Raw genomic sequence first — 15,293 nt, 5'->3', positions numbered from 1 at the left:
AGTGCCATTTAAAATCTGTTTGTTGCAGATTTCCTTCATTTGATTGGGGAAAAAATAAAAACAGGCAGAAGTAACATCTAAAAGTTCCTGCTCCTTGCTAGACTATTATTAATTTCTAACTAGGACTATTTAATTGCATCTTCACTGATTTACAACAGTTATTGGCCACAGTAATCAAACAGCTATTAAAGCAATTTGAAGCATGATACCCTTCTAAGACTGTATTTGTTTTGCAACGTTTTCTTTATAAATAATATGCATTAGTTTGTAACATTATCCTCATCAGCCCAGAGGGCCGCTGAAAAGCAGCAGTTACGTGAAAGATTGAATTTCAGCATTTCAGGTCCTATTATGCTGGGTAATTAAATGAGAACCTCTTCTAATTGTAGTGCTTCAAAGCCCGACAATGCCCCGGCAGAAGCGGCGTGTTCCGTTCATTAGGCAGGGAAAATGCGCTGGCTGTGGCCGAGGAACGGCGCGGGATGAGCGCGGGTGCGGAGCGGGGTGCGGAGCGGAGCAGTGAGGGGTGCGGAGCAATGCGGGGTGCGGAGCGGAGCAATGCGGGGTGCGGAGCGGGGTGCGGAGCAATGCGGGGTGCGGAGCGGGGTGAGGAGCGGAGCAATGCGGGGTGCGGAGCGGGGTGCGGAGCAATGCGGGGTGCGGAGCGGGGTGAGGAGCGGAGCAATGCGGGGTGCGGAGCAATGCGGGGTGCGGAGCGGAGCAATGCGGGGTGCGGAGCGGGGTGAGGAGCGGAGCAATGCGGGGTGCGGAGCAATGCGGGGTGCGGAGCGGAGCAATGCGGGGTGCGGAGCGGAGCAATGCGGGGTGCGGAGCGGTGCGGGGTGCGGAGCAATGCGGGGTGCGGAGCAATGCGGGGTGCGGAGCGGTGCGGGGTGCGGAGCGGGGTGCGGAGCGGAGCAATGCGGGGTGCGGAGTGGAGCAATGCGGGGTGCGGAGCGGTGCGGGGTGCGGAGCGGGGTGCGGAGCGGAGCAATGCGGGGTGCGGAGCGGTGCGGGGTGCGGAGCGGGGTGCGGAGCGGAGCAATGCGGGGTGCGGAGTGGAGCAATGCGGGGTGCGGAGCGATGCGGGGTGCAGAGCAGGGTGCGGAGCGGTGCGGGGTGCGGAGTGCAGGGATGCAGAGCGGTGCGGGGTGCGGAGCGGAGCAATGAGGGGTGCGGAGCGGTGCGGGGTGCGGAGCAGTGCGGAGTGCGGGGATGAGGAGCGGTGCGGAGTGGAGCAATGCGGGGTGCGGAGCGGCGGGGTGTGGAGTGCGGGGATGCGGTGCGGTACGGCGTGCGGAGCGGTGCGGTACGGGTGCGGAGCAGTGCGGGGATGCGGAGCAGTGCTGGGATGCGGGGATGCGGTGCGGGGATGAGGGGTGCGGAGCAGTGCGGAGTGCGGGGATGCGGAGCGGTGCGGGGTGCAGGGATGCGGTGCAGCGATGCGGGGACGCGGTGCGGGGTGCAGGGATGCGGTGCGGGGATGCGGGGACGCGGTGCGGTGCGGGGTGCAGGGATGCGGTGCGGGGATGCGGGGACGCGGTGCGGGGATGCGGTGCGGGGATGAGGGGTGCGGAGCAGTGCGGAGTGCGGGGATGCGGAGCGGTGCGGGGTGCAGAGACGCGGTGCGGCGATGCGGGGACGCGGTGCGGTGCGGGGTGCAGGGATGCGGTGTGGGGATGCGGGGACGCGGTGCGGGGATGCGGGGACGCGGTGCGGGGATGCGGGGATGCGGAGCGGGGATGCGGGGATGCGGAGCGGGGATGCGGAGCGGGGATGCGGGGATGCGGAGCGGTGCGGGGATGCGGGGATGCGGAGCGGTGCGGGGTGCGGCCGTGCCGCCCGGCCGGGGCGCGGCGCTCCCGGAGCGCTCCCGCGGCCACGGCGCTCCTCCTGCGCCAGGGGGAGCTGCGAGCGCTGCGAACCCAGCCCGGGGATCGGATCCAGCCGGGGAACGCATCCCCAGGTTCCAGCCCGGGAACGCATCCAGCCCGGGAATGCATCCCCGGAATCCCTCCCGGGAGCCGCATCCATCCCGGGAAGACATCCCCGGAATGCAGCCCCGCGATCCAACCCGGGAGTCTCCCGCAAGCCCAGCCTCAGAGCGGCTCGGCGCTTAAATCCGCCTTACAGGAGGTTTCTCCTGGCTCCCTGCCGGCGGCTGTGCCTCGGTTATCCTGTGCGAGGATCCAGTACTGACATGACCATTCCCAGACCCCAGCTCCACTCCGTGCATCCCTGGGCGCAGCTCCAGGGACCCGTAATTGTTAGCACGTGTTGGAAGCACTGGTTGAACTCCAGCTCGGTGTCAGGGGCTCCCCCGGATCAGCAATTTATCCTGGGCACGGCACTTGGAAGCGGCTCTCGTCCGTCAGAGTGCAGCCTGCAACACGTGGGACTTGAGCATTCCAAAGGTTTGCAGGCAAATCCAAATATGCAGCAGGGAGGTGACAAACACCTTCGCAAATATTGTATCTGACAGGTATTGTGTTTCTTTGGTAAGTGCAGATGAAGACAACTAATTGTCTTAAAGCTGAAACCAGGACACTAATTCACATTGCAGAAAACATCCCAGAGTGCTTCCTGGCATTCATACTTAAAGCTCATCAACAGATCTTAATTTCTTTTACTTTACGTAAACAAGAAGAGAAGGAGTAAGAGGGATCAGAAACACTTGTGGGTGAATTGTTCCAAAGGTTATTAATATATATAAATGCTACAAAATCCACAAATGAAAAGTGCTGTGTAAGGCACAGACTGAGTGGGTTTTGGAAATCCATTGCAATAGAACCTAGAGCTTATAATTATTGCAGCATGGTCCTTCCCAAGAGTATATAGTCCCAGGTTATAATACTTGGATAAAACAAAGAAACAAAGAGGAGAATCATCACAGATAAAAAAAAAAAAAAAAAAAAAAAAAAAAAAAAAAAAAAAAATACTGCCAGCAGAACTTCAGTAAATATTTGCTGTATGAAAATAAATACTCATTCTTGGCTCTGTACAAATTCTGTTGCATTTGCTGTCCTCAAATGATGAAATCATGTTTGTGTTTTATGTCTCTGGAAGTTCACAGTCCCAAATGTTACTGGTAATTGAGTACTTACTGCAAGTGTGGGTGTTTTGGTAGCTGTGTTGAATGGTAGGATGGAAGGCCATGCATTTAATCCCTTTGGTTATCAGTGATTTCAATATCTACTGGGTTTTTGTGTGGCCATTTGCATTTTGAGGAGTGGTCTTCTGGTCCAAAAAGCCACCTCTTCACAGCTCAAGCTGAAGGGTATCCACCCGTGGCACCCCGAATTTTTGATGCATGCAGTAGGTATATCGTGTGCTAGGAAAGATCAGCCACCAGGTGAGCTGGTTCCTTTTGCAAATATCAGTACCTCGTGATCCCCAGTGGTTGTTAAAAGCATTTGTCAGCCACAGAGATGACAATGCCAGGCCGTGTGGTAGAAAAACCCCTTTCAGATGTACTGAGTGGAGAGCCAGGCCGTGCTCTGCATGCAGCACCAGTGAGTAACTGTGAGAGATACAAGTTATATCTCTATTACAAGGATAGATGCTGACACTGGAGTATAATAAAATCACTTTAAATGGCAATACTCCTAACTGCAAACAAAGCACAGAAGGCAGAAGAGAGATGATAATGCACCCAGGCACAGGGATGGCATAAAACTGAATGTTGAGTATTTTTTCACTCCATTCCTTTATGCGACTTCAGATCTCTGGCAGAATTTGGGGTGCATCCCTCTCCTGTTCTTCCTTTTGGAGTCCTGTATAGATGGGAAAACAGAGGGTGATTTCTGTATGGACACTTTCTGTATGGACACTTGAGTGAACTGGCCACAGTCCCATGCTAAGGATTTAAAATTCTGTATTTAAAGAGAATGAGTTACGAAAATTATAATGATGAATAATTACATGAGAGAGCAGAGAGATACATTAAATGAGACAGACAGCTACTCACCCAGTCTGACCAATTTAAAGAATTGCAGGATGTATGTGTAGCTCTTCCCTCTCTGCATCCATACCCGAACCACGTGGTGTCATTAGCACATTTCACATCTAAGGACCTTGTTTAAGGTCACACTAAAAGCCAGAGTCACTGGGATGATGCAGTGCCAGGAGAACAGTGCAGGCTCAAACTGAGCAGCAGCTCAATGGGCCTTGGAGGAGCAGACACTGCTAAGGGATCCCTCCACACCCTCTCACATGGATCCAGGGCAGTCAGATTCTGCCTGAGTGACAGGCTAGTGAGCAAGGGCCGCTTTACACTGCAGAGTCATTAAATTCACCATTACAGACTGCAACGTCTCTTACACTCAGGTATGTCAGGGGTGCTGAACTGCTGGGAACATCCCAGTGCCAACACCTGCATTCCAAAGTTCTGTCAGGTTATTCCCTCTGATACACTTCTGCCTCCAGTCCAGTCTTAGGGTTGGTTGACAGGTTTCTGAATTTCTTTTAATACTGATTAATATTTTAATATTTAAAGTCTACTTAGCACAAAGTTTAGTCATTTTTTGCCTTAAACCCCCCACATTTTCATATTAAGAAAATTGTGCATAATCCTCAACTATTTTTCCATTTGCTGATGAATGTTATCCATCCCATGCACAGAACAAGACAGCTTTTTAGCTTGTGCATTCCCTAACAAAAAAATAGCAATTTTGATGGCTGCAGTACCTGTTGTCGTGCTCAATCACCTACACAAAATGCTACTTCTCCAAATGTATGATCAAGTTTTCACCTGAGAAATGTTGGTGAGATATATTTGATGAACAGAATTTCTGCATGACAAAATACAAATTGTACAAAACACCCCAATGCCTGCACAGGGGTTGGAGAGTTCCTCTGGCAATTGCTACCTGCACATGGAAATAGGAAATAGGAGCTTGGATTTGATGGGTTTTTCTTTCTGCTTTCATTTTTTAGTATTGGGTCAGCGAATTGGCACGTGATTTCAACATTGTGGCTGGCAAAATATAGAGAGGGAGCTGAGAGCCCTCAAAGGCTGCATTTTCAGCCTAAAGTACATTATATGGTACATTTGAACATTTTTAGAGGCTGACTGACCTTAGGAAGACAACTTTGGTGCAGTCACTCTCCCTGCTTCTGAGCATGTTCCTTATTTCCTTACAGTTTTTGCAGGGGATATGCTACATGTGAGACTGAAAGTTTTGGTTTTGTCTATTTAAAGTCATGACAGCCCATAAAGACTTCCAAACAAACTCCTGAGATTCTGATGTTCTATAGATTCTCCAAACTAACCTTCAGCTGGATAATCTGAGGAGCAGCACATGAATAAAATGTCAGAATCCAACTTTAAATGTACAAACTTACTCTGGAGCAATCAAACATCACAAAAATCCAAACCTATTCAGGATTAGAGATAATTTAAATGGCTTTGATTAATGTTTAGAGACATAATTTGGACTGTACCAAAGGTAGGTAATGACATTTTCTGTATTATTTTGTGTTAAGTTTCCTTTTTCAGGACTGCTTGTATACTGTCCCCCGCCTTCAGACACACTGCTCTGTTTTTTGTGTTTGGTGCTAATGGAGCTGTTGTTATCAATTGTTCACAGCAACCCATATTTTCATTATAAATGCATTAAGAAAGAAATTAATCTGTGTTCTTTGATTGTGATTTGTGTACTTAACCCCTTCGGTTGAAAATGCAAGCCTAAACCAATAATCTTAGGCAGAACCTGTGCTGAAAATTCTGGTACTGAATTGCTGCACCTAGAAGGACACGAAATCAAATTTCACAGGAGTAAGAACAGTTGTAGCAAACCCTAATCTGTCCAGGCTTCTTTACCATTTATATCTCCTTGCTATTTGACTTCTGCCTCTTATCCACGACAGTCTCTGCCAATGGACTCAAGGTGCAACTTCCAAAACTTTGTTCTCTTATGCAAGTAACACGCAGCCTCCAGCTCAGTCTTGATAAATAGGACCTCTACTGCCTGTCAGTACTTCTGAATAATCTCATGTTCCATCTAATTTACATCAGACTGATTTTTTTTTTTTTTCCACAATTCAAAGAAGACAGATGTTGGTAGTTCATGAATTATGATAGGATTGCGTTTTGGTCCCTTAGTGAAAGTTGCCTTGGAAAGAAATAGCATTCCTTGTCACCGTGCCTGCTTTTTCTTATAAATGAGATGAATTGTCTACGTTATCTACAAATTCAAGATACAGGACATAAATGTTTGATAGCTGCTGTGTTTTACTGTCAACTGCTGGATTCTTATATTTAAACTCATCCAAGTATTTGTAGTGTCTAGTGGAGTCTACCATCAAGCAGAAGAGACTAAAGCAGTTACACATTTTTAAATGAGTTTTTCAACGAGAAATGCTTCTTTACACTCTTGTGGGGAAAATTACATTGAAATTGCATCCATATGATATCCTCTTTTTGCTTTTTCCACATTTGAATTAGCTGCTACTGACAATAAAATCATGTAAACCATGACAGCACAAAGCATACTCCTGACAAAGTTCTCTGCAGTGGAAATCTCTCTCCCTGGAAATCTCTGTGCTAAGGAACTCTTTCCTGACTTGGCTTACCAAACCAGGGATAATGTCTTGCATGAACAATAGGCTTTTTAGAATCTGCCAAAATATGCTGTACTCATTTTGTTTAGGGTAATATCTACTAATAAACTCTGACACCTTTTTCAGGAACTGACTGCAGATAGAGCCTCACTGATTTTGGCCAGCTACAGGGGAATGGCTGCATTTGCTTGAAGATCAGAGCCTGGTTTCTCAGGATAAAACCAGCAGACTGTGGAGTAAGCCATCATTTAAAGGGGTTGCTTTGTCATAGAGTGTTCATGGAGGGTTTTTTCCCCTGCTTAGGTGATTTCTGCCCTCAATATATTTCAAATACTCACTACTTGATACCAACCTGCCCCTTGCTTGCTGTGCGCTACAGCTGTAGTAAATATCACTGGAAGTGTGTTTACTGTCGGGCCACAAATATTTACATTTTATTTCTTGCCACAAGAAGGAGGAGAGAGACGCCAGCCCAGGGGAAAGCATCAAAACGAAAGGAGTAGGGATGAAACGGCTGCCTGGCGAATGATGTTTGGAGGATGGGACTGTGTACAAGAGGCAAAGCAAGAGGGCGAGGAGGCGGTGGCGGGGCGTGGTGAAACTCAGGTGGGGAGACTCAGGTGGTGAAACACGGGTGGGGAAACTCAGGTGGGGGAACACAGGTGGTGAAACACGGGTGGGGGAACACGGGTGGGGGAACACAGGTGGTGAAACACGGGTGGGGAAACTCACTCAGGTGGGGGAACACGGGCGGGCCCGCGTGTTTCGCGGTGGGTTTCCCTCCGCCCGCAGAGGAACGCGCACAGGGCGGTCTCCTCTTCTGGCAGCGCCCTTTTCTGGCGCTTTGCCGTTTTTGCCGTGCGCTGCTGCCCGGCGGGAGCGGAGGCCGCGGGAGCGAGGCCGGGGCTGAGCCGCTCGCTGCTCCGTCCATCGCTCCGCGGCTCCCCCCGCTGCCCTGCCCGCTGCCCGCAGCCCCGCTCACCGCTCCGAGCCCTTCGCCCTGAGCCGCTGTCTCACCGCCCCATCGCTGCCTCAGCCCGGCGTCCCCGTCCCCTCACGCCCCTGAGGGTGGGGCTCGGCGGTGCCCCCTCCCTCCATCCCTCCCTCCTTCCTCCCGGGGAAAAGTGCCCGAGCGCGCCGCGGCCCCTCACACGGCCGGGGAGAGCGGCGGAGGGGCCGCTCGGGGCCGGCGCGGCCGGACAGCGGCCGTGAGGACGCGCCAGCCGCGCCGCTTCCCGCACCGCACCCTCCCTCCGCTCACCCGCTCCAAAAGTTTTGTCCAGGGAGCGTCAGCGGAGCCGGCCGGGGCAGCCGCCGCGGGCGCTGCCCGTGCCCGGCGCGGGTAGCGCGGAGCGATGGCGCGGGCGGCGGGCGCCGAGAGCTAACGGGAGCTAACGGGAGCTAACGGGAGCGGGCCCGGCGGGACGGGCCCCGGAGCCTCGGCAGCCCCTCGGCAGCCCCTCGGCAGCCCCTCGGCATGGCGCGGGCGGCCGGGCTGCTGCTCGGAGCGCTGCTGTGCGGAGGTAAGGGGCCGCGGGGGGCGCGGAGCGGGCACCAGTTGATCGCGCACGGGCGGCTCCCGGTCCTTCCCGAGCCGAGAGTGCTCCTGCCGGCCGTGTGAGCTGAGCTGCCCCCTTCCTCCTCTTCTTTCCCCCCTTGCCTTTTCCTTTCGGTCCTGCCTCTCTCTGCTGCTTCCTCTCTCCGCGGTTGTGTGGATGGTGGGAAGCCTTGCGAGCTTGCGTTTGTCTGAGATGAGAAACGGGCAAAGTTTACTTTCGTCCTTAACAGTGATGGTTTTACAGATGCGTGTTAATTACTGCGTTGTGTTAAAGGAGCTTCTCTGTGGGAGGGGGTGTCCCAGCGCCAGCTTGGAGCGGAATTTGGGCAGCGGTGAAAGCGCCAAGAGCAGCACGGTGACAGCGTTTGGGAATAGCGTCCTTTAAATTGTATTGGATTTGTGCGGTGTTAGCTCCGGAGCCTGGATGGAAGAGCTGTCACCTGGGTTGGACAAGATGCTTGTTATCTTGATTAAAGGGACAGCTGAGGAACAGGTCTGGCTTAGCAGAGAGGTCATTTGAATGATCTGCTGGTTTTTCTCATCGCTGAACTTCTGTGATGAGAGAGTTCCTTTGACAAAGGCAAATCTCTTCTGAAGTGGCTCAGGGATGCAGACAGTGCATGCTCCCAAGAGGGATTTCTGTGCACAGTAGTAGGTGACTGCCGTGTCTCAGCACTTCTTGTTTTCTTGCTCAGACGAAACATGATGGTTGTGGATGCTTTATTAAACCATGCCCTCCTCCCCGTTTGGGTGGGAGCGTGTGGAAACTTCCTAAGCTAGCCGCAATGCCTGCTGTTGTTGCCATTCCTAGGAATAAAAACATACTTTTGCCCTTTATCCTGCTGCTATTAGTGGTGCTCTTTGACTGTCGTAAGAAGATTACTCCTAAAAGACTCTTCATTGTTTAGCTCGGTCCAGCCCTGCCAACCTCTCTCCCAGGGCAGTTGGTTGTGGAGGCAGCCGTGAGAGATACGGAAATATCTCAAGGGTGAAGCAAGAGCGGAATCGGGAGCAATTCGTAAAGGGACTTTTCCCCCGCCAGTCGGCAGGGGAAACAAAGTACTTGGCAGAAAATTGCATGGCCTCTTAATGCCGGTCATTTCAACGTGCACTAAAGTTAATGGACAGCCCAGTGCCTTGACGTGCTCTGATGCGAAGAGTCTAAAATGCAGGTTTCTGTTCTGATTGCTGTAGCCTGGAGGTGAGAGCTAGATCAGCCTCGTGCTCACCTGCAGAGACTGCACGGGATGAAGGTTTGTAAGGAGTGCCTGGCGTCTTGTGGGGCCGCTTTGGTGAGCGCATCCTCCGCGATGAGCGTTCGCGTTGGGCTGAGTGTGCCGAGCTAGGCACCGCTCCGTGGGCGCTCCTCTCGGAATAACCCCCTGTACGACAGAGACAGGGGGTTGTGATTCTTCCTAAAGGCGGGAGAAAGTGCTCCAGGGAGAGTTTATGAAACAACCCAACTCCTTAAGCCATTTGTGCCTGCTGGAGTCGGGAGCGGTGGCCCCGCCAGGCACTGCCAGCAGCTGCTGCTGGGGGCTCCGGGGCTCTGCTCTGCCAGGGGAAAAGACAAAATATTACTTTCCTTCAGGGAAGAGAAGCAGAGGTTCTGAGCCGGGAATTGGCCTGAGCATTGCTGGGCACTGTATGATTTAGAAAAAGAGCCACTTAATTAAACTTATTTAATAAGGTGTTTGTATAGTTTCCTGTGGAGCCTTAATGAGCGTTTCATTTGCGCTCCCCTCGTGTATTTGCGCTCTCTTTGTTGGCGTCTGAGGACAGTGATTGTTCTTGAGAGCTAAAGTCCAACTAAATGAAAGTCACTTTATAGCTCGCAAGCAAAAACGTTTGTAAATGTGCTGAGAAACTTACTGTTATAGACAAGTTGTCGTTTGCTATCTAAAGAGCCATATTTACTTCTCTAAACTCATTAGCATCTCCTATCAGGCTTGAATTTCTAAGAAAATTCTCACGAAATGTTGCCTTAGGCCTCAGTGTGCCATTATGCTGGGGTTATTATCTGGCCAATAATGTTAATTCATTCAGTCTCAAGAAAGAAGCTTGGCATTTAATTTAAGCCATGCCTCTAGTCAGACCAGGATGTATAAAAGTCAGTGTGCAAAAGTGCTCTTGCATTTAGGTGCAAGCACATGTTTTACATACCAATTATTGGATGTCTGCTCCTTGGGTGGAGAGGATGTGTGTGAAATTGTATTTACATAAGTAAATCCCAAGTGTATATATATTCCTTTCAGGAAATGACCTCTTTTCAGCAAAGTGCTAATGCATGTGCTTAAGCCCCTTTATAGCCTATAGGAGGTATTCATGAGCTTGAAGGGAGATTATTTATTTATTTTAATAGCTTTTCTGAGGCAGAGCATAAATGTGAACACACATGTACGGATTTACTTCATTTTGTAATGGATAGATAAGTGGGAATCTTCATTTTGCTATTAGCAGTGAGCTAGAGCAAGGCTCACAGAAACTGCAAGTACACTAAGCCCTAAAAAAAAGCGTTTCAGGAGGCACAGCTAGAGAACTGATTTGTTTGCACAAGCATCTGTAAGTGCAAGAAAGTGCTGAACAGGAGCAGCTGTTCAAGGTGAGTGGAGTTAGCAGGATTTTAGGTACAGAAGCAGTGTTTGAGCCCAAATGCAAACGCAGCTGTGCATCCATAGGTTGGCACAGCACCTGCCAGGGCTCTGCTCTGCCCTTCTTCATCCCACAACCCTGCAGTACGTCCTTGTTTTTGTTAAACTGCAGTGGACACTGATTGAGGCTCTTTGTTTTGAATATTGTTTCATTCTGATTTTGAATTAATCAAGCAATGAGGGTTTTTTTTAAATCTGATTTTGGAAGTTCAGTAGCATGGCATACCCTACTGTTATGGAAAACTTTGTAAATTTCCTTTTTCTCAATTTCATCACTTTAGTGCTAGCCAAGAGCACAGCAGGAACTTGCATTATGTTAAATTATAGCTGCGTGGAGTTTTCATAAGTGGCTAATCTCTCTTCTGGATAGAACCCTTTCAAAATGGAGATAGTGCTATTAATATTCCGCTTTACTTTGTTTTCATATTTGGTAGTAGATCAAAGTTTATTAGACACTGTACTTACCTAGTAAAACACCCAGCAGTTGTACTACAAATGGCTGTTCAAAGCTGCTTCTAAGTGCATGACTGTGATATAAAATATCATCCCTGTAATCGCTTTTCTAATGCATAAATGTGTGTCTGGCTCTTGAATTGCAGAACTAAATGTCGTGTAAAATTAAGTACTAAACAGCACAATGCTATGTTTTCTCAAATGGCCAAATATTAGTAAGTATTGACAAATTCTGTTCATTGGGATGAAGGGATGGGGTTTGATTGTGAATTGGGATTTAGTTCTGTGTTTTTAAACTCTTATGACAAAGCAGAAGTTCAGCACTACTGAAAAGGTGGCTTGTAAGGAATAGCCAGAAACTCTGTGAATAATGGCCAAAAGTGTTGGAATACAAACTTTCCTGGTTAGAGTTTTCAAGGTAATGCCCCTCTGCAGTAAATCTTTTAGAGCTTTTGTTCCCAGGTGTGCCTAAGGCTGTGTCTATCTAAGACAGTTAAGTGACAAAAAAGTAAATTAAAGCCTGCAATCTTCAGGGTGTGACCATGCCATGAAAGAGGTGTCAGAGATTTCTGCAGAATCCCAGTTTTCTCCAGGGCTTTGGTAAACTTGTTAATTTACTCATAAGCTGCATGCAAGTTTGTGCTGCCACAGTGAGATTTTGGCAGTGGTTCATATCTGGCAGGCACCACTCGATGTGCCCCAGCTATTCCCAGAGAGACAAAAAGCATATTATGATAAAAGATGTAAAATGGCAACAAGCTGAGAGAACTGGGGTGTAAAGACAGTAATGGAAAACCATCCAGCAGGGATGTTAAAAGGGTAAACTGAGAATGTTGGGGAAAGCAAATGCATGTTTTGGGTGACTTCCAGTCATACCTGTCCATCAGTTTGGAGGAGACATTTCCTGTGCAGCAGGGAGAGCTGATTGTACAAAGGAGGTGGGTTCAGTGTAAGGGAGGCTGTTAGCAGAATTGTACCTGGTCTCTGCTGCCAGGATTAGCACTGCCTTGCTGGTTTTGTCAATCATTTTTCTCTCTGTCTCTCATCCACTGTGATTGCCACTTGGGTGAAAGACTTGACCCTGGTTTGGCCACCTTGCCCGGTGGGACTTTTTGGTTTGTTTAGTATCTAAGCACTCTGGTGATAAAAACACAGGCAATATTTTGGGGTGCTGTAAGGTGTAAGCTTAAGGTATTTGGCTGAAATTTGACTTGCCTGTCCTTCATATCATTAGCAATAACTTTCTGGCCAGAAAAGTTGTTTTTGTCTAGTTCAAACTCTTGTCCTGACTTGCTCTGAGTCCTTTATATTTTATTCAGCCTTCCTTACAGACTCAGTACCCTGGCAAAACAGTTTCACAGTGTTCAGCTCTTCAAGCAGTTGTACTGTTTTGTGTTCTGTGGACTGGCTCAGGCTCTAGTGACAGATGTGACCCCTTTGAAACAGGGACGGACAAATGGTGCATTCAAAGTTCATAGCTTCTGCAGTCTCCTCACTCAGAGGTATCTGCTGAAAGCCTGCGGATGCATCTCGCTCTGGAAATAATTTCAGCCCAGCAGTGCCTGTGTTTTAGTTAGCAAATGGAAATACTCTCTCTTTATCTATTTGTTCACATTTTTTTGGGTCAATACACAGCCTCAGGTCAGCATTTTTCTTTTCAGCTGTATCCAGTGAAATGGCCCAGTGAGTGTACTCTTCTATTTTCCTTGCTAGTCTAAAGCATATTAATCTGTAGAGCTTGGATTCCATAAACAAAGTGTCACCCCCATCACTGAAATTACTGGCAGCTTTGCAGCCCTGGTCAATTAAGTGAACTTTTCGTTAGGGAAGTACATTGGGACTAAGTGGCTCTTTCCCATTACACTTAAGAAATGTGCTAATGTCTTTCTGTTGCAGCCCTGACATCTTGGGTCAGTACCTTTGTGCTTGCAGACAGCCTCTTCTGGCACTTTTTTTTTGCTGGAATAACAGAGATCATGTGAATTACAGTGCCACTGTCATTAGCAAAGCCTGCTCTTACAGCTGTGCAGTTTTAGCAGCTTGACAGATGTGAGAGCAGCCAGGCCAGTCCCCTTTAGTGGACACTTTTACTGTACACTGCTGCAAGAATTTACCCTGGTTTTGCCATCCACTGGTGCTACAAGTGTCAGGGGGGAGGTCAGACGTCCTTTTTTTGTTAATTGTTCCTTCTTGCATCCTATTTTTAGTATTCTCTAGTTGTTGTAAAGTTTCTGTAATTTTGTAAAAGTGCAGTGTGAAATTTAAATTATTTTTATCATAATTATGTTAATGGCCGTTGCCAAAATTTCTGTGTTTGGTGTTTTTAGTTGTGAATTCCTCCATAAGACACCACCCTGCTGTAAGTGACCTGCCCTTTCCAATACCATGAAGCCAACACTAAGCCCAAAAACAGTGGTTAGGAATTTGACATTTATGAGAAAACTTTGAAGGTAACTAAGAATGTGAAGTTTGAGAAAGGTGCTTATTTATGAAAAAAAAAAAAAAAATCAAACTTTGAAATAAGTTTATGCTTTTGGATAGAAAAAAAGACTTAATTGTCTCCTGAGTATATTTAAAAATCAGATTTTCTGTGCCCAGAGAGGAAATCTGAAGTAAATAAAAGGAAAGCTGATGTTCCCTGATGCAGCAGAGGGCTTGGACCACTGGATTCTGCTCATTAACTGCAGCAAGTAGTCCCAGGGTACAGATATTGAAATATCCCACCGATGTATTTAAAATTTCATTACTTGGGTAACTGCTGCATTTTGCTGCTTGGTACCATTTTTCAACTGGGCAGTTCTTAATTTGAAAATATTTTTTGAAACATACAATTTACAAGACAATTTGCTTTTAAAATTGGGCTTGCATTCCAAATTTACTTGGATGATTCTCTATTTTTGGTGAGCTATTTCACATAAAGTGACCATTTTGACTTCAAGTAGATCTATTCAGATATAAACTGACAGATATTCTATTAATGTTTTTCTGTAATATTGTATTGCTTTTACAAAAACGAGCTGTGATGAAAAGATTTGTCATTCCAGACAACTTCTGGAAAAGCATTGTAACTTTATGTAACCATTTAATTTTTCCTTCTGATTAAGAGTGAAAGTTAACTTTTGAAATGCTCATTTCTGTCCTTGTGAAATTCCATTTTCCAACCAGTTGTATTGCCTGAGGGTGCTGCTCCTTACCAGCTTGAGCCAATGGAAATTGATGTTGCCAGGTTTCTGCCCTCTCCCAAACTGAGCTACCCTCTTTTTGTGTGCCAACCCTGGCGTGCCTCTAATTCCTCTGGAAATTGCTTCAGGGGAGATAAAGCACATAAAATACACTTTCTTTTCTTTAAATAAAGGGTGAGTTTGTATCACCTTGGGATGAACTTCACTGCTTGAATGAGCAAGAAGCGGGGAGGAGAGCAGAGCTGAGCTGGGTCCTGCAGCCCAGCAGTTGCAGTGGTATGGCTTTAATTTGTCCCTGGGACACTCCAGTAAAAAAAGGGATTGTTCTGGGAGTTGCTTACATCATGTATCCACTGCAGGATATTAAACACTGCGAGGTTAGAGAACAGGAGAGGCACTCTGCAAACGATGCAGCTTTGATTTCTGTGTCGGGTGGAGTTTTTTCTCATTTTGCTGGTTCTGTATCGTGTTGAACAAATAAAAGTGAGGCTTACATTAATATGCTGCCATTTCCTCATGCAGGTAGAATGTGTTTTTTGATGTTTAAGATACAACTATTTTCCTGACCTCAAACCAAACGTACACCATCACCACCCACAACAAACAAACAAAAAAAAAAAAACCAAACCCTGAGTTTCTTGCACTATTATTTCAAACAGGATTGCTGGCACTACTGCTATTGGAGTTGTCATTAGGAGAGTTTGGTTTTAGTTTCTTATAAATTCCCCAACCATTAACTGTTTCAGCTGAAGTATTCTGTGCCAAGCATCTGCCTCAGATTGAATACATTTTTTTTCTTTTCCAGAACTTCAGCCAAGAATTCAGTGGTTTACAAGAACAGAGCTTATGGAGGGGGGTGGGGGGCTAGAGACTCTGGATTTTCCTTTG

General features: G+C 47.7%; 1 protein-coding gene across 1 annotated transcript in view; it reads left to right on the top strand.

The window, feature by feature from the left end:
- Nucleotides 1–8,049: 8,049 nt before the first annotated feature.
- TMEM132C (transmembrane protein 132C) overlaps nt 8,050–15,293 on the top strand; it is a 184,253-nt gene continuing 177,009 nt past the window's right edge. The window contains exon 1 of the mRNA XM_053994211.1: nt 8,050–8,084. The gene's annotated coding sequence lies outside the window, so the exon portion shown is untranslated. The remainder of the gene's footprint in view (nt 8,085–15,293) is intronic.

The sequence above is a fragment of the Vidua macroura genome, chromosome 18 (genome assembly GCF_024509145.1).
Source record: "Vidua macroura isolate BioBank_ID:100142 chromosome 18, ASM2450914v1, whole genome shotgun sequence".
Lineage (NCBI taxonomy): Eukaryota > Metazoa > Chordata > Aves > Passeriformes > Viduidae > Vidua > Vidua macroura.
Note: the sequence above shows the minus strand (reverse complement) of the source record. Positions and strands in the feature narration are given on the sequence as shown.